The 25,569-nt window shown below is 34.0% G+C and overlaps 1 protein-coding gene across 1 annotated transcript in view; it reads right to left on the bottom strand.

Annotated features, from left to right (window-relative positions):
- Window positions 1-25,569, bottom strand: part of LOC126094579 (pancreatic triacylglycerol lipase-like) — a 231,009-nt gene that overhangs the window by 169,282 nt on the left and 36,158 nt on the right. The window contains exon 2 of the mRNA XM_049909084.1: window positions 11,463-11,614. The gene's annotated coding sequence lies outside the window, so the exon portion shown is untranslated. The remainder of the gene's footprint in view (window positions 1-11,462; window positions 11,615-25,569) is intronic.

Genomic DNA, 25,569 nt, shown 5'->3' with positions numbered 1-25,569 from the left:
CACCTATGTTCATACCTGTTTACCAGTATAGTCCAAGCATATTTTGAAAAAAAAATCGATTGCGAATTTATAACTTACATTTATTTTTGAAATTCCTTTCAAAATACCATAATCCCATATGACTAAATGGGCTTGCCATAAATTGTCTATAAAAAGAGAGACAAGATGTCTTGTTTTAAAATATTTTCCTCATATGTTTATGTACTTCGTTAATAATTTTCTTATGAATATTAACACAGCAACTGCTAAAATGGTCTAAAGGATGTGAACCATCACCTACAAATTTTTTTTTAACGAATCTACTCTTTTTACTCTTACAAATCGTAGAAGGACTTTCAGTTCTCTGTCTTCGACTTTCAGCTGCTACTCTGCGAAGGTTACCTGTTTCAGTCAATGTATTACACTTTACCCAGATAAATAAAAATTTAATAAGATTTAACTTATTGTTTCATTCCGTACTGATCATTTGATTTAAAATAAGTTCACTAAATATGAGTAATTCACCTGAAACAGGTACACTTTTAACAGACTGACTTAGAGTTATAAATATTTTATCTTTCGTTTTCATTTCCACTAATAGTTATTGTGCTAGTTGGAATTAAAGTTTCCAGCCATCAACATAATGTCTTTTTATCTCTATTTTAAAATCAGTAGGTGATAAATCACCATGTCTATTGCCCACAAATAAAATAATTCTCTTGATTTTTTTATTCCATTCAAATGTATATTTCAATATTTCATCACCCCTACCAAAACGAAAATGTTTATCACACATTCTTTTCTGAAGATTACTTAACTAACTTAGATACAGTGTTACATTTGCCTTTGAGAAGTAATATGAAAAAACTTTCTCTATTTCCTTTTTTGTAAAGTAATTAGTTACATTAATTTTATTAAGTTGATTAATGTTTTCTTGTGATGTGACTTACTTATCAAATGGTGTAAGAAAACTTAAGTATTCAGGTTTTGTTAACATATTCCTTTTCCAAATACTGTTTTTAACTGCATCATAACCATCTATAGAACCTTTTAAATTTACTACACTTCTACCTTTAAAATAAATATATCCTTTAGTTACATTAAAAAGCCTCATAATTCTTTATGAAACTATTTTCTAAAAATTTTATGTTTTTGATCTATTTTTGCTTCTGTTTCAATTAAGTTGTTTCCAACATTCATACCCTCTATAGGCTGATGTAATTTATTTCCAAAAATGTCCAATTGTTAAATTTGAAATATCGTTAAAGTTATAATTAACTGATGACAGTTTTAAAACAAATAAATATAAATGACCACAAATTACTTCATTAAACATTTGAATCTGCTATTAATTATAATAGAACTCACTTGAACCAAGAAATTTAACCAGTTCTTCAGGAATATTTCCACCAACTGAATCAAACACATTTTTTTATAGTAACAAATGCATTGAGTACCAGCATGTTCAGATGTATCTAAATTTGCTTGTACTAATCTAGATTCAATTTTTTTGGTTTATCAATTAATTTATCAATCATGGATATACTGCAAAATTATTTGATTCTTAATTCCTTAGCAAGTTTTTCATATCAAAATTTCTATGATTTGGGTAGAAATCAATTATTTTTGTCATTTTTTTTTACTTTCTGCAAGCCAGCGCCGATTCAAGCATTCGCCAGACTATGTCCATCGTCTTTATTTTCCATTACTATATTGTGTCTGTTTTGTTCTTCCAATTTGTTATAAGCTTTTTTCTTGTTTGTAATTGCATATGCGATGGCTGCAGATCCACCAGCAAGTGAACCAGTAGTTGCCAGATGTGGTAATGCACGCAGTAGTAATGATAAAATCCATACTTCATATTCTGTTAATCTGGAACCTTATTTCTTTTTTGCTAGATATTTAATAATGTTTTTTTACAGTGGGCATATCTAAAGGTATGATTAAATTACCAACTCTTTTTGGCATTTTATCTGTCTTTCTTTTTTGTGCATCAGTTAAAAAGTTATCAATACTACTTAATTTTTCATATTTTAATTTAACTTTAATTGATTCAAATTTTGTTTTGCCATTAGGCAGCAAAGATAGTCAATACTGAAGTTAGTCATTTATATAGCCCAAAATTATTAATATATTTATAAATTCCATTCAGTTTCATTGACATCTAAACCCAGTCCTAATTTTCGTTTTCCATGTATTGTTCCTCTAACTGCAGTTGCCACCAATTTTTCACGAACTGAAGCATTATTTCTTTTGCAGTCAACTGCAGTTCTCTACCTGCTTCCTGTCTTTTTTCTAAAACTTCATTATTCTGTAGGCAATATCATGTTTTTTACAAGCTTCAGCTAACAGATTATATTCTTTATCCAGATAATATTCCTTCTAATCTTGTTGTAGGACCACACTAGTTATAAGCAGGAAGATGTATTTCAAATGACAATTTGTAATCAAAATATTTCAATTTTCTTTCATATCTTTCACTTTTCCAAAATTCATATGTAAAATCATTAAAAAATTTTATCATGTGTGGACTTCTTTTTAGATTGTTGATGATCAAATCACTAAATTTATTTGTGAACATAAGTGTTATTCTAGCTTTTCATTATGATAGCTTTTATTTCCACATAATTCTTTACCATGAATTACTCATAATCTGTCAATTAACTGATGGCCATCATCTACCCAAACATATTTGATAGTTTTTCCTTAATATTGTTTATTAAGTATTGACCCATTTTTTCATCTGCATCAGCTGTATTTTCTATTCAAAAGTCTGGGTAATAGTCATCAAAAATTTCCTTTGTCAAACCTTCGTATTTTTTACTTCTGCTTTATTTTATTTTATTTGGATTATTGTTAGGATAATAATGTTCCCGAATGGTATAGTGTATCTCCATAATTAGATAAATCAGCATCATCAAACTTTTTACCCATATCATCTATAGCAAATGTTGTTAGTTAAAATATTCATCAACCAATCTGTAACTTCATACTGTTTATGGCCAATAGTTAACTTATCATTATTGAACATAACTGCTAAATAACCTACATATTTAAACTGAGAAACAGGTGTTATATCTCCACAATGGTTGATATACTTTAACATTGTTTCGCTTATATTTATTTTTTATCATCACTCTCCAGTATTTTTTTAACTGCATGCTGAGCTTAAGCTATATTTTTCGCTCTTCTTCATATTTATTTAATCCATCTTGTATTTTTGACTCATTTAATGTATAGTCATACTTACCAATATCATCTTTGGATCAATCATGTAGTCGTCTTTATATTTCAATAGCTTTCAGAACATTATCACCTAAATCTTCGATCCCCTGTTTTACTTGTTTTGATTGTGTCCATAACAAGTTGATCTTCTTTGAAACATTTTTCATAGTATGTTCCTTTTTGATTTTTTCATGTTTTAAACTCTTCCTTTAATTATTCTTTTACTCTTCCATTTCGTCTGGCTTTTTTAACAACCTCTGTGTTATATTTCACAAACATTTATTCAAGATAAAAAAACAGTAATCAATTACATTTTAGTTTCTTTTAATGTTCAATGTTCAATGATTATGTTAGGTGTTCTTGTTTAACATTTACGTTGTTAGAAGATCAAGAGTAAATATTCATTATCCCTGTGTTGTTATTAAATCCTGTATTTTATTTCTGAACTTGGATTCATTTGGATTCCTAGTCATGTCTATTGTAAAAAAAGAAACTGATAATGCCAACATTTACTACACATTTTTTAAAAAAACGTCAAATTCAAAAACACCTCCAACAACTTCACAATAAATATGATAAATTTGTGTCATCTTGTCCAAAAATATTTAACAAATTAAGATTATATCTGACTAATCGTTTTAGTATTTTCTAATTAGTCTGAGATTTAAGTCGACCTCTAGTAAAATATTTTCTAACTATATCTTGACTTCAGTAATGCAGTTGTCAATAACTATAACTAAATTATTTTGAGATTGGTCTATTGTAATAATTTCATCATTACTTTCAATAAAAGTAGCAATTTATTCACTAAATTATCTTCAATTTTTTACATCTTTTTATCAATTCTGTGTATTTCCGTAGGCCTAATCTTTTGGAGTAAACATACAGATTATATATATCATCCCATTTTAGCCATTATGGCGTCAGAATATAATTATCAATAATTAACTTTGTTTTTCCATAACTGCTTGGTCTTATGCTTGGGCATTGAATAGAATTAGGTAAAAGTTTACTGTGTTTACTTTTTGATTTCTTTTCTGGAATTCTTATTTTCGTTTCCCAATAAGGTTTCATTTAATTTCAGTTGAGTGGTAAGTCATCTGCTCTCAAAAAAGGAATTGCTGCACCTATATGACAAAGTTATAATAAGGTTACATTAGTTGGTTTTTATTTGGCTTTTTAGCTCCAAATAAAAAACTGAAAAATAATAAATTGTATTGTGATGGAGAAAAGATCGAAATTCCTGTGGGGTCAATGTAGTTTGAAAACTTGTAAAAAATTATTCATGCAAAAAAAATCTAATATAGACATTAAAGCTGACGAAATTATAAATAGAGTGAATATTGAGAGTGATGTTAAATTATACATTGATAAAAGGGTAGTATTGGACAAATTTCAGGTTTCAGTGGTCAAATTCTTGCATCCAATAAAGAGACCATTTGTAAAATTGTTCCTAAAATCATTGCATTTGAGTTAATTAATATAAATTTTAATCTAGTTAATAGGATATTTGTAACATACTGCTCATTTGCATTGAGAAACTTATATTATTTCTTCATTCAAGCCTAATGTTCAATTTGGTGGACCAATAATTCATGAACCAAATTATACTGTATATATTCCTATTTTTTATCCTATTCCAAATTTAGAAACTGCAGTCACTGATGAAAATGGCAATTTGATTCACTTTATTGGTGCTTGATTAACATTTGTTATAGAAATATTTTAGTCAGAGATTAAAGTTTCAGACTAAAGTCAGCTAATTGGTGATTCAAAAATCTAATTTCGCTATGGCATAATACAATTTTTTCCTTAATAAATTATGAACAAAATGGAGAGTTATCAGTTTTACTCATTCCCTGTGAATGAAAAAAGAAAAAATAATTTAAATGTGCCCAAGAAGTATACAGTAATTAATACAAATATTCTTGATGGATGGTGGCACCCTAACCACACATAATTACACATGAGCTTCAATATTACTGGAGCTGATGGTACAGATTATTGAGCATACATGGAGAGTCAAATAAAAAATTGAATGACAATTGTGTGGCAGAACTGTTTGATTTTATAACCATAAAGAAAGGTAATTATATTTTATCTAGAATTGAGGATCCTTTTATTTATTCATCAATTCTGTTGAATTTCACATCCTCTGTTACTTATAAGATATGTATGGAAGGTCATATCCTTACTAATGGAAAAACAAAGAACAAGACAGCTGAAGCACTTTACTCACTTGGAATACTTGGTGGATTTCTTAAAGAATATAGGGAAATAATATGCAAAGATAATTAGACTGTAATTTTTACTTGGACTACAAGTACTGGAGATATAACTTGGTGATGGTCTGATGTCAAACAAGCTGAAGTTGAAATAAAAGACACTCTTCCAAAAAAAAGGTAAAATGGTTGTAGAATCTATGGAAATTCGCGTACAGTGGACATGCCGTGTTAAAAACTATCTTTCGTTAAGCCACCTATTCACATGCCAACCAGTCAGCCAAACCCCTCTGTCATGCTGGTCTGCCCCAACATGTTCACGTTTGTGGTGCACAATTTTATAGCAGTCTGGATGTACCGACTCCACCAGTGCATCACTAACTACTAGAACTGACCTCTACCTGCTACTCCACACTCTGACCTTTTCCCTTCTGTTTTGGTACAGCGAAAACAGCCATGCTACTGGGTGCAGGTAGGGTCCACCATGCAATCACAGTGTGCCAGTGTGCTCACACACAGACAACTCAGCAAACCGCTCTGATGGGAACAGGGGGGAGGGGGAGGGGATTAGGCCAAATAGTCAACCTGATAATGTGCAGCTTTACTCAACAACTTTCCATCATTTAGAATGCAAAAACAGAGGATGCCTTCCGGCAGACCTCAGCCAACACGCCATATACTGGGCCCAGTGGTTTCTACCTGGCTTCTCCTCATTCCTACCAAAGCAGCATGTGTGTTTTGAAATGGATTGTGGCCCCCTAATGACCCGACACTGGTTCTCTCCCCTCTTCTGTTAACCTCTGACCAACATGCATTCAATAGGATTCCCAGTTATCAATTTAAATAATCCTCTGGAATAAGAAACTAATGTCAAATTTTAGTAGATGTAAATGGTAATCACTGGTATTAACTTCAACCATATCAGTACCCTCATGTCTAGCTGTAATTAATTTAAATTAGGTGAGTTTATGAATATAACGAATTCTCATTGCAGTAAATGACGGTTTTGACAGAAACTATAGTGTAACAATGACCTTGAGAAAAATATTGAAAAATTACAAAACGGTAATGTTTTACGAGTTGTTGTTGTGGTTGTTGTGGTCTTCGGTCCTGAGACTGGTTTGATGCAGCTCTCCATGGTACTCTATCCTGTGCAAGCTTCTTCATCTCCCAGTACCTACTACAGCCTACATCCTTCTGAATCTGCTTGGTGTATTCATCTCTTGGTCTCCCTCTACGATTTTTACCCTCCATGCTGCCCTCCAACACTGAATTGGTGATCCCTCGATGTCTCAGAACATGTCCTACCAGCCAATCCCTTCTTCTAGTCAAGTTGTGAGACAAGATCCTCTTCTCACAAATTCTATTCAATACCCCCTCATTAGTTATGTGATCTACCCATCTAATCTTCGGCATTCTTCTTTAGCACCACATTTCGAAAGCTTCTATTCTCTACTTGTCTAAACTATTTATCGTCCACGTTTCACTTCCATACGTGGCTACACTCCATACAAATACTTTCAGAAACTACTTCCTAAGATTTAAAACTATACTCGATGTTGAAAAATTTTTCTTCTTCAGAAACGGTTTCCTTGCCATTGCCAGTCTACATTTTATATCCTCTCTACTTCGACCATCTTCAATTATTTTGCTCCCCAAATAGCAAAACTCCTTCACTACTTTAAGTGTCTCATTCCTAATCTAATTCCCTCAGCATCACCCGACTTAATTCGACTATATTCCATTATCCTCGTTTTGCTTTTGTTGATGTTCGTCTTACACCCTCCTTCCTCCTTTCGAGACACTGTCCATTCCGTTCAACTGCTCTTCCAAGTCCTTTGCTGTCTCTGACAGAATTACAATGTCATAGGCGAACCTCAAAGTTTTTATTTCTTCTCCATGGATTTTAATACCTACTCCGAACTTTTCTTTTGTTTCCTTTACTGCTTGCTCAATATGCATATTGAATAACATTGGTGATAGGCTACAACCCTGTCTCACTCCCTTTTCAACCACTGCTACCCTTTCATACCCCTCAACTCTTATAACTGGGATCTGGTTTCTGTACAAATTGTAAATAGCCTTTCGTTCCCTGTATTTTACCCATGCCACCTTCAGAATTTGAAAGAGAGTATTCCAATCAACATTGTCAAAAGCTTTCTCTAAGTTTACAAATGCTAGAAACGTAGGTTTGCCTTTCCTTAATCTAGCTTCTAAGATAATTCGTAGGGTCAGTATTGCCTCACGTGTTCCAACATTTCTACGGAATCCAAACTCATCTTCCACGAGGTCGGCCTCTATCTTTTCCATTCGTCTGTAAAGAATTCGCGTTAGTATTTTGCAGCTGTGACTTATTAAACTGATAGTTCGGTAATTTTCACATCTGTCAACACCTGCTTTCTTTGGGATTGGAACTATCATATTTTTCTCGAAGTATGAGTGTATTTCGCCTGTATCATACATCTTGCTTACCATATGGTAGAGTTTTGTCAGGACTGGCTCTCCCAAGGCTGTCACTAGTTCTAATGGATTGTTGTCTACTCTACTTTATTTTTACGAGAGGGAGCAAGAAATTTCAACGAATGTGTATGTACATAAACACTATTTGAGCGTAAAGCTGATTAACAGGAATGGATAGCGAACACAAATAGTAAGATACAGAGGTAAAATTTCGGGTCAATGAAGCTCTCGTAAATCACTGAGTTTCCAATCTGCTACCTACAGGTGGATCGCCAGCCCAACACTGTGCTGTAGATCCCTTGACTGCTCAGGCATACCAGGGTAACACGATGATCTGGGAGTGTGAAACAAGAATGCCACAGTCTCTGAGACTAAACGTTCACAAGGGCGGGCAGTGTCACAAAATGTGGAACTGTCACACTCACTATCCCACTTCAGTAACACATGTTGACAAAAGCGAATAATACTGTATTTTATATTTTGATTAACCTCTGTATGGCCAATGAACTGATTCCTCACATTCTTTCCTGACGTGTCACTCCACTGAACAAGACTGCATTCATGCGATGTCCATCCTCCCTAAATAAAAGACAGGATGCTAAAGAGTCTTCAATATGCATTGTAAGTCTGCGATCGCGAGGATTGATTTCAGGCGACTGCGTCATCGTTAGCAATGGTATTTTATTGGTACAATAATAAATATAATGATCGATTTGTATTCATATTCAGTTGCTGTTTAGTTTGCCTTTTAAAAGCTCTTGTAATGAGAAGCTGTTCATCGTATTCTGGTGTGTCAACTACGGTTGAAACTTTATTCAGTAAAAGTTGTTATTTATCTAGAGAAAGCACGATCTTAAGACATACAATCAAGACAGTTATGCTCATTTTAGTTATATACTGCCACAGAAGTGCTCAAAATGGACAGAAAGCTGCACTTCTGCACAATATTGTATGAGTGTGAATAGTATTGTTGTATTGATTTGTAACATCGTTTTTACGAAAGCGAGTGTGAAGTCTCATAAAAATCAGTACTAACTAAAAACCACCACATTTGTCTTTCTGCTGTTTCGTAAGGACCTTGGAATGTATGAAACAGAATTTACTGGAGAACATCATTTTTTTTTAAACAAAAAACGGCTAGATGTGATCTTTTGCAGAAATATGTCGTGTATGCAGTTGACAAAGTAAAGTTTTCCTTCACTACTCTCCGTCTGAACAGACCTCAGAATGTACAACAGTACCGACCGAACGCCGTGTTATCCTCAGCCGATCAGCATTACTGGATGTGAATATGGAGCAGCATATAGTCAGCACATCGCTCTCCCTGCCGCTGGTTGTGAATGGAACCACTACTTCTCAATCAAATACCTCCTCAATTGGTCTCACGAGGGCTGAGTGCACCCCACTTGAGAAAAACGAGTGGTAGACTCGGATGGTCACCCATCCAAGTACTAGCGAAGCCCAACAGTGCTTAACTTCGGTGATCTGATGGGAACTGGTGTTACCACTCCAGCAGGCCACTGACGCTCTGCTTCACTATGATTCCAGGCAAATCAATGAATGAGGATTGTATTAAAGTGGAATGCAATACTTACATTATTTAACACATAAAATAAGACAACACCATTGTAGCTGAAAAGAAAATCGAACAGACGTGATGAAACAAGTCAAACGCAATAAAACAGTTTCCCAACACAGAAGAAATCATTTCCACAATCCTTATATCTGAGCCACAAATGGCAAGACTCAAAAGCACATTCGCTTTTGATTCAAAAGTAATTACACTCACAAAAATATTCGTGTATAAGGAAATCGAGCGAAACATAATAATGTGAGAATTTGTAGACTCCATACAGAATTGTTATCTGTCAAGAAAAAAGCCAATAATAATAAGAACAAACAGCATGAATATATGTTTTTCATGCATGAAACTTGTGTTTATATTACCTTGCTGTAAGCAGAGTAAGCAGCAGTATACCATACTCTAAAGTAATTCCTCATGGTTGAGTTGCAGCTGATGGCACCAAATAAGTGAGATTCGGCTGTTTTCACACCCATAATTTTAGAACACTTTATTTGGAGCGAACTATTGTGATTTTTATTGCATTTTTGAATTGTCACGCAGAAATACAGCAGAGAGAATGAAGAAATGTTTACTGTCATTAACCAACAATAAGCTCAAAAGACAGATCTATCTAAAATAATGATCGATGTCATTCTCTTTTAAGATGCACGAGACTGAATTTAGACAAACAATGAAACGGATTTCGAAATTATGATCTGTTAAGAAACTAAAAGACTACTCGACAGATATTGACTAACCAATGCCAAAATTATTTTCTTGTTCTATAGATGCTATTTGAAATATAAAAACACACAGCATAAATTGTATGTAGATAGGAACTACAGTAATTTTATCCCCATTGATACAAGAACACACTGAACAAGTAACATTTTATAATTAATTCAGTGAGGATACGACAATATTTCGATTTGATTCTTCAATTTCCCCTGGCTTATTTTTTGCTCGAACAGTCAGGTGCGCACCTGACAATAGCGACATGTCTGATCGCCGAAATATTGTGCCCATTGGACACTATGAACCGGCATATACCTGTGGACTGTTCGAGCAATATTTCGATTGATTGCTGAAATTAATACATCACACAGTGACTGTGTCTGGAGACATCAGTGGGGGGGCGAACCCACCAGGGTCATTAAATGCAAATGTAGTCCAAATCTAACCTTTTATATATTTTGCGAATCGAGAATGTTAATAGAAATTATTTTATTGCACTAATTAATCGACTGAAGTTGACTGAATAATTAAACTTACTCAGTACACCGGTAAACGTGATTAGAAAATACTGACAAACATGTTACATTAAATGAACAATTCATGTTTTAATATCGAATTTCGTCAATTTAGTTTGGTGACATCTTTCAAGATAATTTGTGCATATATTGAGATGTTTACTAGCTGATACGTGACTTCTCGCGGCACTTAGAATCGGCTTTTGAGGCCAGGTTACGATCGCTCCTTCAAGTAACTCTTCATTTACCCTTATGGGGATAGTCATGTTGACCGCTGACCTCAAGGTGGACGAAATCCTTAATGAGTGCTACAACACAGTTTTCCGAATTTTCCTTGCAGCAAGAGAAAATAGGCACAGAAAGATATTAGCGTGTCGTGTCTTGCGGGTCTTATTTCCTCAGAGTTATCATTGCCAAACCATCATTGCTTGGAACAGTTACACTTTTTCAAAAAATCGCGCTAATATCTTTTCTTTTCATTCGAATACACTTCGCCACTAATTTGCTGCAGCGCAATTTCACCTCCAAAGACGAAGCACTCACTTGTCGGTTCCCACATGGTCCATCTGGTGGTACAGTTATCAAGTGATGCATACCCAGAGCAAGGTTTGACCATCTGCGAATTTTTTATTGCTTTCCCAACATTTGGAGTTTAAAAAAAGTGCTCATTACGTAGGTGCAAAGGTGTCACAAGTTGCACATGAAGCAAGCATTAGGACAGACACAGAAGGCATTGGAGGCGTGCCTCGCAGCAGTAAGTACCTGCTCCGCTAGATGCCGGGTGTAGAGAGTGATGGTAGCATTGACCTCTCCCCGCGGCCTTGGTGTCGGGTTGAAGACGCGGTAGCGGGGGTGGTACCAATCCCGCGTCGTCGTCACCCTCCCCAGCTGCTCATAGTGAATCGTCTCTGGAACTGCACAAACACCACGACTACAGGACAATCACATATTTGTGAATGTAGTTCACAGTGTCATGTCTTGGTCCCAAATTGCCTATGTAGTACAGTGTGGAACACCTATCGACAGTGTTGGAAGACAGAATTAACTTGCTCACATATGTCTATTATTTATGTGTGCGAACATTGTGTTCCTCCATTAACGGAAATAGTTCTTCCTAAACATGTGCTACTTTTGTGGTGGAGCTCCTTATCCTCCAGACATTTCATAGTGATGGAGCTTTGAATATAGTCTAGGATCCTGTAACAGCAGACATCCATTCTATTACTTTATCGTAAATGGGGGTGACCTTACATCATGTGCTCACAAGACATTATCATCCACAAAGCAGACTGGAAAGAACAAAATACAACAGCATCTCTTAATAAGAATACAACACAACTATAGTATGTAGTGGCATTGTTGTCCCTTGAAGTTCTGCACACAGAATGCAATAAGTGCAACCCTTAAATGGCTTTATCATCATAGTAGCAACCACGACATTCTAAAGTACACATATGAGACAAAATATACTGACCTCCCACTTTACAGTGTGTTGGTTTACCTACAATGCAACAGTGACTTTGTGTGGCGTGGAATCGATAAATTCTTGCTAGTTGGCCTTTTGTGCTCTTACCCAATATTTATTTAAGCCAAATTTTTGACCTAATTTCTTATGTTAATGAAATACATCTCGGGTGAACAGCCTGGTATGAATGTGCATAGGACACAATATTTCGGCAGTCGACCACGTTGCCATCATCAGGTGCGCTGATGAACTGACCGGGGATGGGCCGGCGCCATGTATATATAGGACAGTCCCCCTCCCACTCCTCCCTCAGGCGCTTTCTATGAGTCGGTGCGGTCCTCGCCCCATGCGCAGTCCAGGTACAGCGTCCGTTCTCCCGCCGTCTTGGCGCTGCGTCCTAGGTCTTCTCATTCGGGAGGGTCTGCTGGCACCGCTCTCGTTATTGTTCCCTCCTCAGTCGAAATCGATACACTCTGGGAAATATCCTTTTTCTTCTTAATCCGGGTGATCGCGGGTTCCCACGCCTTGCTAAGGATGTAACCGCTGTCACGATTTAGTTGTGGCTTCCTTACTCTGATCTCTATGGCTTCTTATATGACACAGTCCCAGTATTTAGAAGTCTGTGACAGGACTTTGGTTTGCTCATAATCCATGCTGTGGAGTTCCAATAGGCAATGCTCAGCGATTGCCGACTTACTGGGCTGTTACAGTCTAGTGTGCCATTGATGTTCTCGGCATCAGTCCTCAATGGTACGAATGGTCTGCCCTATGTATATACTACCACATTGGCAAAGTATCTGATAAACCCCTGATATACATAGACCAAGGTTGTCCTTGACACTACCAAGAAGGCTCTTCATTTTGCTTGGAGAACGGAAGATGGTTTTCACTTGGTGTTTACGTAAAATGCGTCCAATTTTTCTGGATAAGGCCCCACAAAACGGAATAATAGCCAAGGCCGTCTCCTCCTGATATTCATCCTGAATTTCTGCCGGTGCTGCAGGTGTGGGATGTAGAGCGTTCCGAATTTGCCCTTCCTTGTAACTGTTCCTGCGAAACACAGTCTTCAGATGGTCCAATTCCCATTGGAGACTGTCCCTTTTGGAGATGGTGTGAGGTGTGTGTAGAAGAGTTTTGGGCACGCCATTCTTTTGCGGCGGGTGGTGGCATCTATCCGCATGTAGGTAAAAAGCGGTGTGCGTCTTATTCCTATACACGCTGTGGCCCAAAGTGCCGTCAGCTCGTCTTCTAATCTAATCTGGGTTGGAATAGCTTGCATAGTGTATAAGCAAAAGTATGAGATCCAGTGTACTGACAAATGCAGTCAAATGGTAAAGCATTTGATGTCTGCAGTACACTATATAATTATACATCAATGGTTCAGGTAGGATAGGGTGGAACTAGGTATAAAGGCAGTTGGCTCTGTGTGGTGTTAGTGGGTGTGTACATGGTTTTACTGGAGACAGAAAACTCACTTTTAGTCACCTTTAGTAACAATCCCAAGTGGAAAGCAGTAATCATTTGATGAAAAAACAAAAATTTGTGCTTACATGAAAACGATGCACTCTAAATGTCAAATCGCCAAGAAGCGGAACCTTTCAAAACAGTGATTGATAATGTCGTTAGACTGGGTGCACGATATGGGCAGAACGGAAAATATGGACAATGTAGAAAATTATCTGAGGTATCAAAATGATTACTTATGCACAAAGCAAGAACCACATACCGCTATTCTATTCAGTTTGGTGCTGATTTACCATTTCGAGACACTACAAGCTGAGGGTTCCAGTTAATTAAAATTTATTCTGGAGAAGCTGCATGGTCATCAGTGGTAACTGTTCTTTCAAGAACAGTTACTATCTTCATATATAGTTAAAAGGCGACGTGGCCATTGACCTTCATCTGTGTGAATGTACACAGGTTGCCCGAACTCTTACGGGAATCATCACCTTAGTGGGTGCGAGTAATGAGTGGATGGGCAAAGTATCTATTAGGAACATTACGTATGTGGATTGTGGATAGTTGGGAATGTGGGGCTCATGGGAAGTGTGCAAGGGTTAAGTCCCTGATATCGCATTACTCATCTGTGTCCTCGAAGGCTTAGATGGATAGAACATCTCCCATGTAAGCAGGAGTTACCGGGTTTGTGTCCTGGTCAGGGCACAGATTTTCACCTGTCCCTGCCAAGGTATGTCAACAACAACTGTTAGCAGCTAAGGATTTCAATTAATTATCATTTAACCTAGAGAAGCTGCACAGTCATCAATAGTATCAGCCCTTCTGAGAACTGTTACTATCTTCATATTTACTTAAAGAAAAGATGTGGACGGACTTTGCTGTTCATGGAAACTATAAATGGATTGACTTACTTTCGAAATTAGTGAGATGAATTCATAGCACTAAACCTTCAACTATAAAAATGGACCCAAAAGACGAAAATAAAGCAACTGAATAAATCTTATTGAAACTTGCTTTGGTATCTATTTTGTTAGACACTGAACCGAAGTACAAAATTATGATCAAGTAAAAACAAGAAAAAATTGGTCATCAGAAATATGTGGAATTAAAGATGTTAATCATTCGAATCCAATCACACATAAATTGAAAGATTTAAATGGTGAACAAATCAAAGGAAATTTTTATGTACAAGAATTACTGAAAAGGTATTTTCCAGATGTTTACATTGTTGAGAAAGTTTTAAATAAGAAAGGTAATAAAGTTTATGTTAAAGGGATGGGTTTCAATAATTTACAAAATAGTTGGGTAAATAAAACAAGAGCAATTTTTTAAAATGTAAGAAAGAAATATTATACATAAACGGAGTTCATTATTCAAAACCTAAATGTTCGATATTGATTATTATTTTAATAATGTGTATTCTTTCATTAAAGAAGATAGAGTATATTTGATGTTCAAATAAAGGTTAACAAAAATGTTGTAATGTCAAAATTATTTGAACATTTAAAATCTGAGTTCCTCAAATCAAATAATGAGATGAGTGAATTATGTTTATTAGATATACATAAAAATACTTATGAATATTATTACAAATTTAATTATGAAAATAGTACTTGGAAAATTAGTTTTATATTCTATGAACGTTTGTAAATTTATTTATATCTTAGGTCAATTGTTCTCATGATTAATTACCTAAAATATTGAAATCATTTAGATGGTAATCAAATATTAAATTTTTTTCATTACATTATATAAATTTACTGAATGTGGTAGAATATTCATAAAAATTCTTCACAGTTTGGTTGCCTATTTTCGATTATACCAATCTGATATTGTAAATTATTAATTGTGTTTGAATAACATATTAATCAAAATTAAAATCATTATCATCTCATCTTAAAATAACAAAAGTTGATCTTAAACTTTCATCATTTAACTGAGAAACAACATGTAGTAATAATGTATTGATTTCTTCATTCATTTGGTTTTTATTTCTGAGGCATTTTAATTGTTACATAGAAATTTTCCATTGGTTTCTCATCCACTTCAGTCCTTAGTCACACATAATACATTTAAATTTTGTAGACATCTACTGCTTCCTTTCTAATCTTATATTCTGCAAGTTTACGACTTGCTGGTAAAACTTCTTCATAAACTCAATCATGAAAATTTTCCCACAAAGCCATTATGGATTTCATAAGTAAAGAATATAAACCAGGTTCATTAATTAAATGTATATCTGATTGTAAGTGTAACTGCTGCATACAGTTTGATTCCTTATATTTTTTTATATTTTTACTTTTAACATTATCACATAAGACTTTTCTAGAATTCGAATATTCCAAAATGTCATAAATGTTTTTTACTTTAAACTGTTGTTTTTCATCAATAATTATTTAAACGTTTATATTATTACAAATGAGTTTATAATTACTGAGATCCACATGGGATTCCATTTTTATATATTAAAAAATTAATTTTGTTTCTACTTTTAAATTTCAGTAAGTGTTTTCCTTATAAATAGAAAGCCACAATTAAGTGATTTGTCCACTGTGCAATGAAGAAAAACAAATTCATAAATGAAATAAAATAATAATAAATAATTTACCCTCCGAATCAGGTTTTATGGATTGTCAAAGAAAGAAACTAGCAAAACTTCTTCGTAACTGGTATATTAAAATATTTTTTGTGAAAAATCCAGAAAGGAATATATTCATAACTGTGATCATTCAGAAAATGAGAAATTAGGTTTAATATATAAAAAAGATAAGGAAAGAGATTATCTAAAACTTGAACGTTTTTGTGGAAAATGTGTTTGTAAATTTTGCTTACCAAGACATCAAAACTAATTGTAGCACGAAAAAACATTTAGGAATAAATAGTTTTTATTTTTTATTTAATCTTTTAAGCAGCTGTTAAATTCTTTATTAAATATTTTTTATAATTATTGTTTTATTTAGATTTAATTTATAAATATCATATGTTAATGTATTACTTCCATCTTGTACACATTTATCATCATCATAACATAAAACAATTTTATTACATTCAGCTGTATATACTTTGTATTTAACTGATCTAATTTAATTCAGTTTTCTATTTTGTTTTATTTTGTCAGTCAAACATTTTTATAATCATCTAAAGTAATTTCATTTCTCAGACCTGATTTCTTAACTCCTTTACATATTTTTCTCTTCTTTTTCACAAACTTTATAAGTTTACATTTTTTATCTTAAAATAATGTGTTTTGACATAACTTTCCACAATTTTGATCATTCATTTTTCCTAAAGCTTTCCAATTTACTAATTTTCTAATTTATCTTTTGGGTAATCACTTGTATCAAATTCGTTTAACATTGATTTCATATATTTTTAGAAGTGCTCTGTTATTAAATCGTAAATGAAAGAATCAGTATCCAAATAACATAAATCAATATTTTTATCATATTTTGCTTTCACAACATCGTAGTGAAAATCATACATTCTTTTTTTCAAACATCAAATGTAATCATACCAATGTCAATTTGTTTATTGCACGTTATTTAATTTTTTCATTCTAGCTGCCACTAAATTTTCAGTAAATAGAGAACTATGTTCATAATTTGGCTGAGATATATTATGTGTATATTTTTCAGGTTCTTCTACGATTTTAATGTTTTATATACTGAATTTAGAAATACACAAATAATCATCAAGTTGTAGAACTTTTTTCAAAACTTTATCTGCCTTCGTTCATCTTTTCTGTATGAAAGTCAATGTATTTCTGCAACCATCGTCATTGTTCAAACTATAACATTCTATGAATTTTTAATTCAAGATTTTTTAATTCAAGATTTCAATATTGTATTTTAATTTTATAATGTAATAAATATTTTTCTTTATTGTTTAAAGTTGTCAATAATTTATTTCCTTTTTCTGATGCAAAAGTTAAATCTTCATGTAAATCGTAATTTTCTTGGATATTCTAAATCAATTTCGAAAATATAAGCATATTTATAATCGTCTGGAATTTTAAGTATAGTTCTTTGGCAGTAGATCATTTTAGATCCATTCACCCAAATTTTTCAAATGGTAAAAATTGAGACATTGGCCAACAATACAAATTATTTATATCTTTTTATGCAATGTAATTTGGTCGTTTTGTTGGCTTAAGAGTTTTCATATATCTGCTATTTGTATTTGCAGATTTTTTACTCCATTGAGAAATTCCACCTCAAATTCTTTTGTTAAGAAATAAAATCATATCTAATCTTGGAAGAAATCTAATCCAATTTATGACACTTTTTACATGGAATCCCAAGCTACTGGTGAAACTGTAAAATATCACATTGGGCCAAGTTTATAAGATGTAATACATGTATCTATAAAATTTTCGAATATATCTGCTAAAATTAAAAGATCAGATTTATTATATAATCTTGTATACTTATGTAAATTTTTAAAACTGAATTTTTTCCAAACTAGTTTTGTTCTCTTATAATCTTCATAAGAAATATTATCTATATTAAGTCTAGAATTAAAACATTTATAAGGTAATTTAGTTTCTAGTAATTTTTCTTCTGAATTCATATATTCACAAGGATAAACTACGTTTTCAATTATTAAATATAATTTTTGAACTTAAATTTTTTGCTGTTTCTCTAAATTGTCCTAATATACAACTAGAAGATAATGTGTCATTACATGAAGCCATAAATTTAAATGTATCGCACAATCTTCGTATTAATCCATCTTCAAATGTTTACTAACTGCATCAAAATTTTTTATTAAGAATTGCTAATTCTTAAATAAACAGATGAACATCCTAATTTGTTAAATTATGAATACAAACTGGAATAAATTCACGATTTTGGTAATTAATATTGCAATCTTCACGTTCAGCTTCTCGTTATTTTCCTTTTAAATGACAATGATCTCTTACTTTATTTTCTCTGCATTCAAATTATGTTTTACAATTAGCAGAAGTTTCTGAATTTTTATAATTAATTATATCTTCTTTAGTCAATTTCATTCGAACATTTCTTTTATATAGTCTAGAAATGTATCTGGATTGTACTTTTAACATTTGAATGAATCTTTGTACTGCATCTTTAATTTAGAATTTTCCACTAGATTATTTAACATAATAACTGATGGAAATTGGTAAATGTTTTTGTTATTTGTTAATCTAATTTTTGGAATTTGATGACAGTTTTGAATATCTTTTAATAGACATTCGTAATCTGTTAAAATACAAAATGAACCCATTAACAAACGATTATAACTTTTAAGTTCGATTTTTTACTTGGAAAGGGCTATCATATTTACTTTTTTACGTTTTCATCAACCGATTTCATGAATGTCTAATTTTTCTTGTGAATAAACATACCTTACACTTCGATTACAAGAATAATTTATGTCCATTTTTAGTTGTTTGTATGCAAATGAAACTAGAAAGAGTTTTTATCCAACAATCACATAACTTATTTTCATTTTGAATTAAAAGAATATTAACATTAGTTTATTTCATGCATGGTGAAGAGGATATAGAATTAGAACTTCATATGCAACACATCAACTGAAATATTTGATTTCTTCTCAAATTTTGGAATATCTTATGCATTATTTTTACATATACTAAATCTTTCTACATCACCTTCTACAGGTTATAATGCTGATTTTATTGAATGAAGAAAACAGTTTCGACTGTCGGTTTTTACATTAACTACATCTTTTTCAACTTTAATTACTTTTGGTAAGTCGATATAAGAAGAACCAAAAATTATTGTATCTATTAAAATTCAGTTCTAAATTATCTATATCAAAAAATTTACACTAACTACAGCTTTTTCAACTTTAATTACTTTTGGTAAATCAATATAAGAAGAACCAAGAGTTATTGTATCTATTAACATTCAATTCTAAATTATCTATATAAAATAAAGACCAATCAGATATTTTCATTCCATCTTTTCCATTTCAGTTAATAGTTTATTTGTTTTTTTCTGATCAATTAGTTTTTTATTTAAACATGATTAGATCTTTTAAAGTTAAATTCTTATATTTCCTCTTGTCTTTTAAAAACACTATAAAATTTCATGTTAACTTAATTTAAAATATTGAATTAAAATATTATTTAATTTTGTGATTATTTCTGCATTAATTTGCTCAAAAAGATCTTGTGCTTCTACAATATTATCAGTATTGTTAATTCTACAAGTTATAATTCTTGATGCAAGAGCAGAATCTTTATTATAAATTTGTTTAGTTGAATTGAAAAAGCTTCATCATCTAGAAAACTGAAACCTGATAAGTTATTTCTGAAAGCCTTTTGTTTATTTTCTCGATATTTATCTACTAGAACTTTTTGAAAATAATTCTCATTATCGATGTTATTAGTTTTTCCATCTACTGATAAGATGGATTAATTGTTGTTTTTTAAAATGAGAATAATTTGTTTAATTTTTCATTTTACAGGTTTGATGGCGTTCTTTTAAAGATTTTTTTCTCAAATAAATATCGTTATTGATTTTTCCATCAGATTTTTTGTTAAGATCGATTAATGCACTTATCTTAATTAAGCATAGTATTTTGTTTTTTTTCACACTACAGATTTGATAAAGTTGTTATACAGATTTTTTACTCAGTTCATTACCTTTATCTTCGTTATTAATATTACCAACAGGTTTTACAATCATATCAGTTATCTGCCTTTTTCTAAGCTTATAATAATGCTTCAATTTTTTGGTTTTTGCCATTTATCAAATTTCTTTTAAAGTATTAGATTTTAGTTCACACTTCGTTATTTCTTTACTCATTTCTTTCCTATTAATATAATCAATAAATTCAAACACCTTTTCTACTTACATTTAAGTAACCATTTTATTAATTTTCTAAATCTTTACAACTAAGTCCATTCTCTCCTTTGCATAAACTTCCTAAGCTATTAAATAGCTCACCTTTCTTCATCATTTTTTCCATTGCTTTTGTAGAGAAGGAAATTTGATTTTTTATTTTACTAAAATGTTTACTATTAGTGTACATTTTATGATTTTAGTTTGGAGGTTCTTACTAATAAAGAATGAAATTAATTAGATTTGGAAATTTTTATATTAGAAAATGAGAATTTGGTTTTTCAGAATGGGCAAATGAGATTTTTTGCCTGCAGGAACCTGTGAACTTACACTCTTGGTTATAATCCAGATTCATTGTATTCATTGGTAAATATAATACTTTCTTCATTGCCTTTATTATCAATATTCAAAATTTTGATTTTTCTTTTATTTAAATTAAGATTTCATTTGCTATGATTTTCTAAGCTTTTTTAAATGTCTCAGCTCTGTTCAGCATTTTGTTGGCAGCACATATCTACTTAAGGGCTATAACTTATGGGCTACCTTACCTTAATCAGTGTAATTTATGACCCATATATATTTATATATATGTGTCACTATTAAAACACAGCATCCTCTAGATTTACATCACACTTATGTTAATTTATGACTCAATATGGCCACCAGAGAATCCACATTAGTGAAACGAGATTGGCTAATATGAAGGCAGAATGTATCATGGAGACTGGTGGATGTCCAGCTGAAACACATTGTTGAAGAACACACAGTTTGTTTCAGATGTTGCTGCAAAATCATCCAGCGATCACTCTGAAACTTAGTCTGAGAAAGTGCTGATTGTGCCACTTGAAGCAGAATCATTTCATTTCTCTGCGAGCAGAGGAACAAATTGGTGCCTACCCACGGAGTTTCAGGAATTCTGAAGTACTCACTTATGGCCATGCACTTGAGTCAAGTGTTTGCTACTGGAAATTGTGCAAGCAGTTAATCTTGACTGATGAATGGACTCTGTACTTGAGGAACATCGAACGTAGGAGTCTGCTGATGCAACCACACGTTATCTGTGTAGATAAATTCGCATCTGCACATCATTCTTCCTCTCCATGACAACCGCAGCCTTCTGCAGACTGACACAGCTGATGTGCTCTCCACTCAACTGTTTATGGTGATATACATGCCACGGCTTGAGTAATAGGGACTGTGATGCTAAACGTATTTGGTTCCACTATACTGTTCTCTGAGCTCTCTGTTGTCAGTGACAGTCAGGCTGGAGGTTTCTACTAACAAAGAGACTACACAATATCACCCATTTAAGTGCTACTTCCGTGAAAATGAGAGCTCGATTTTGTATAGAAGATCAGTGTTGTGCCAATCTTAAACTTAGTCTGACCTGTAGAATTAATTCAATGTTGTAATTGTACAAAGTCTATTTTGCAATAAGTTGAGTTTTGGTAATAAATATCTTGATAGCATCTCACTATTCTTATTTAATTAGGATTAGTTTTTGGCCCACTGATCTTGAATAGGTTAGTTATGAACATTAATCAGTAAGACTCAATTAAATAATTTTTGTCTAATATCTGAGGTCGGTCAACCATAGCAGGGGTTTTTCAGATCGCAATATATTAAAATCACGACACAGCTCACTGTTACAGAGAAACAATATGCAAGAATGCCTCTCGCTCAGAATGCTCCAAGGATGTGTGCATCTGTGCTGTGCTGACTCATACTGGCCACTCAGGGAACCATTTACATTGATGCCACCTCTCCTTTGTTGTCTCTGGTTGACTCCAAGTTCTGATGTGAAATGACAAATACCAATGCCAGCTGCCCCCTCTGTGCTCACTACAACTGCTGCCATGTATCTGAGGGAGGCAGCGAGCCATACCATCGCCATCAGTCCCTCGAATTTCCGAATACAGCACACGCACCTGGTTATGCAAATTATTCCCCCCTATCACTCCTGGAGCAGATAACACAGCCCAAGGCAGTATGTGGATTAAACAACATACACAGGAAGTGGCCATCTGCCTTAAGTGGCCCTCACATGCTCCTTATTTATTGCGATATTCTGAGAATACGGAATAATATTGACCATCTGAGTGAAGTACTGACAGTTTGTGCAATGTACTGAAGAACACTTCAGAGATTTAAAAATATTGATGTGCACTCAATATATTGTGCAATACATTGTAGCATGTAAGACTGATACTGTGCGACAGTGTAACACACAGCAGTCCCCGCTACGATTTGGTGATCTTTGGACATGTTAACAACTGATACAACAACGTCGTGTGAATATGAATACATCAAGAGAGATAGATGATAGGATTCATCTTTCCAAGTACATTCACATGACTAGTTTGATTACACATTCCACTCATTCAGTAATTAGTTATAGAAACATTCGACAAAATTGTTTAACTGTAGAGAAATAATGCTGCAACTGCTTCATTGTTTGCTAAGGAGCTTTGAATTATTTATTGCAGAAATACATAACAGCACTTCCTACTGATCCTCTACAAGAATGTATCTTCTTACTCTTTTCACATTTATACACTGAAGAACCAAAGAAACTGGTACACTTGCCCAATATCGTGAAGGGCCCCTGCGAGTACACAGAACTGCCACAACACAACATGGCATGGACTCAATTAACGTCTGAAATAGTTCTGGAGGGAATCGACAACATCAATACTGCAGGGCTGTCCATAAATCTGAAAGATTACGAAGGCATGCTCAATAACGTTCATGCCTGGGGAGTTTGGCTGCCATCGTAAGTGTTTAAACTCAGAAGGGTGTTCCTGGAGCCACTCTGTGGCAATTCTGGACGTGTGGAGTGTCGCATTGTCGTGTTGGAATTTCATAAGTCCGTCAGAATGCACAATGGGCATGAATGGATGCAGGTCATCAGACAGGATGCTTACGTATGTGTCACCTTTCAGAGACGTATCTAGACATATCAGGGGTCCCATATCACTCCAACTGTACACACCACACACCATAACAGAGCCTCCACCAGCTTGAACTGTCCCCTGCTGACATGCAGGCTCCATGGATTCATGAGGAGGTCTCCGGACCCGTACACGTCCATCTGCTCGATACAATTTGAAATCAGAATCGTCTGCCCAAGCAACATGTTTCCAGTCATCAACAGTCCAATGTAGGTGTTGTGGGCCCAGGCGAGGCGTAAAGCTTTGTATCGTGAAGTCATCAAGGGTACACGAGTGGGCCTTTGGCTCCAAAAGCCTGTATCGATGATGCTCATATTTGTTGATGGCCCAGCATTGAAATCTACAGCAATTTGCGGAAAAGTTGAACTTCTGTCACGTTGAATGATTCTCTGCAGCTGTTGGTCCCATGCTTGCAAGATTTTTTTTTCCAACTACAGCAGTGTCAGAGATTTGATGTTTTACCAGATTCCTGATATTCACAGTACACTCATGAAATGGTCATATGGGAAAATCCCCACTTCGTCAATACCTCAGAGATTCTGTGTCCCATCGCTCGTGCGCCGACTAGAACACCACGTTCAAACTCACTTAAGTCTTGATAACCGCCATTGTAATCCAACAATTGCACCAGACACTTTTTGTCTTATAATAGCGTTGCCTGCCACAGCACCACATTCTGTTTGTTTACATACCTCTGTATTTGAATGCACATGCCTATACCTATTTCTTCAATGTATGTCGCTTCCAACATTTTGGAAAGTGAAATCCGATGAGTATAAAAACAGTATCTTTTATGTGTATATATTGTGTAACAAAGTTTACCAACTCATTGAAATATTTCTCAGCATCCATAAGAAAACTTCCGATAGTCATCTGGCTCTACTGTAAGTTTTCATAGCATGTTAATATAGCTGTGTACACAACATCTCCCAAGACACTTTTTTGTCCATCGCTGCTTCCACTTCTTTTTATTTTGCAGTATGTAGCGAATTAGCGATTTCAGTTGCAGTACAACGATTTTAGTGACGAAGTGTTCACTATGAAGGCAGAGTTATAACTAATGTGACTCAGGGATAAATATTGCTCAATATTATTGTGTTGCCTTTGGCGTTGCAGTTTCATGCAGTATATTGGAAAGATATTGTTGCACAACAAATATCGAGCGTGTGAGAATCCTTTTTCATTTAAACATACTTTAATAATTTTATAACTGACCTTTTACCCATCAGAGATATTTCCAAGACGAAGATGTTGTCAACATTATACCACCATGATGTATTGACCATTAGCATAGTTCTCCTGTATAAGCACTTTCTCTTCATAAATAAAATCAGTGTAATCATGTATATTCAAACACAGATATATGTAAACAGGCAGAATACGGCTCTACGGTAGGCAACGCCTGTATAAGACAACAAGTGCCTGGTGCAGATGTTAGATCAGTTACTGCTGCTACAATGAGAGGTTTTAAAGATTTAAGTGAGTTTGAACATGGTTTTACAGTCTGCGCACAATCGATGTGACACAGCACCTTTGAGGTAGTGATGAAGTGGAGAATTTCCGGTACGACCATTTCACAAATGTACCACGAATATCTGGATCTGGTAAAACATCAAATCTCCAACATCGTTGTGGCTGGAAAAAATCCTGGAAGAACAGGGCTAATGGCAGCGCCATGAATCCATGGGGCCTGCATGTCAAAAATGGTTCAAATGGCTCTGAGCATTATGCAAATTAACTTCCGAGGTCATCAGTTGCCTAGAACTTAGAACTAATTGTTTGTTGTTGTTGTTGTTGTTGTTGTTGTGGTCTTCAGTCCACAGACTGGTTTGATGCAGCTCTCCATGCTACTCTATCCTGTGCAAGCTTCATCATCTCCCAGTACCTACTGCAACCTACATCCTTCTGAATTTGCTTAGTGTATTCATCTCTTGGTCTCCCTCTACGATTTTTACCCTCCACGCTGCCCTCCAATACTAAATTGGTGATCCCTTGATGCCTCAGAACATGTCCTACCAACCGATCTCTTCTTCTAGTCAAGTTGTGCCACAAACATCTCTTCTCCACAATCCTATTCAATACCTCCTCATTAGTTATATGATCTACCCATCTAATCTTCAACATTCTTCTGTAGCACCACGTTTCGAAAGCTTCTATTCTCT

This window comes from Schistocerca cancellata, chromosome 1 (assembly GCF_023864275.1).
Source record: "Schistocerca cancellata isolate TAMUIC-IGC-003103 chromosome 1, iqSchCanc2.1, whole genome shotgun sequence".
Lineage (NCBI taxonomy): Eukaryota > Metazoa > Arthropoda > Insecta > Orthoptera > Acrididae > Schistocerca > Schistocerca cancellata.
Note: the sequence above shows the minus strand (reverse complement) of the source record. Positions and strands in the feature narration are given on the sequence as shown.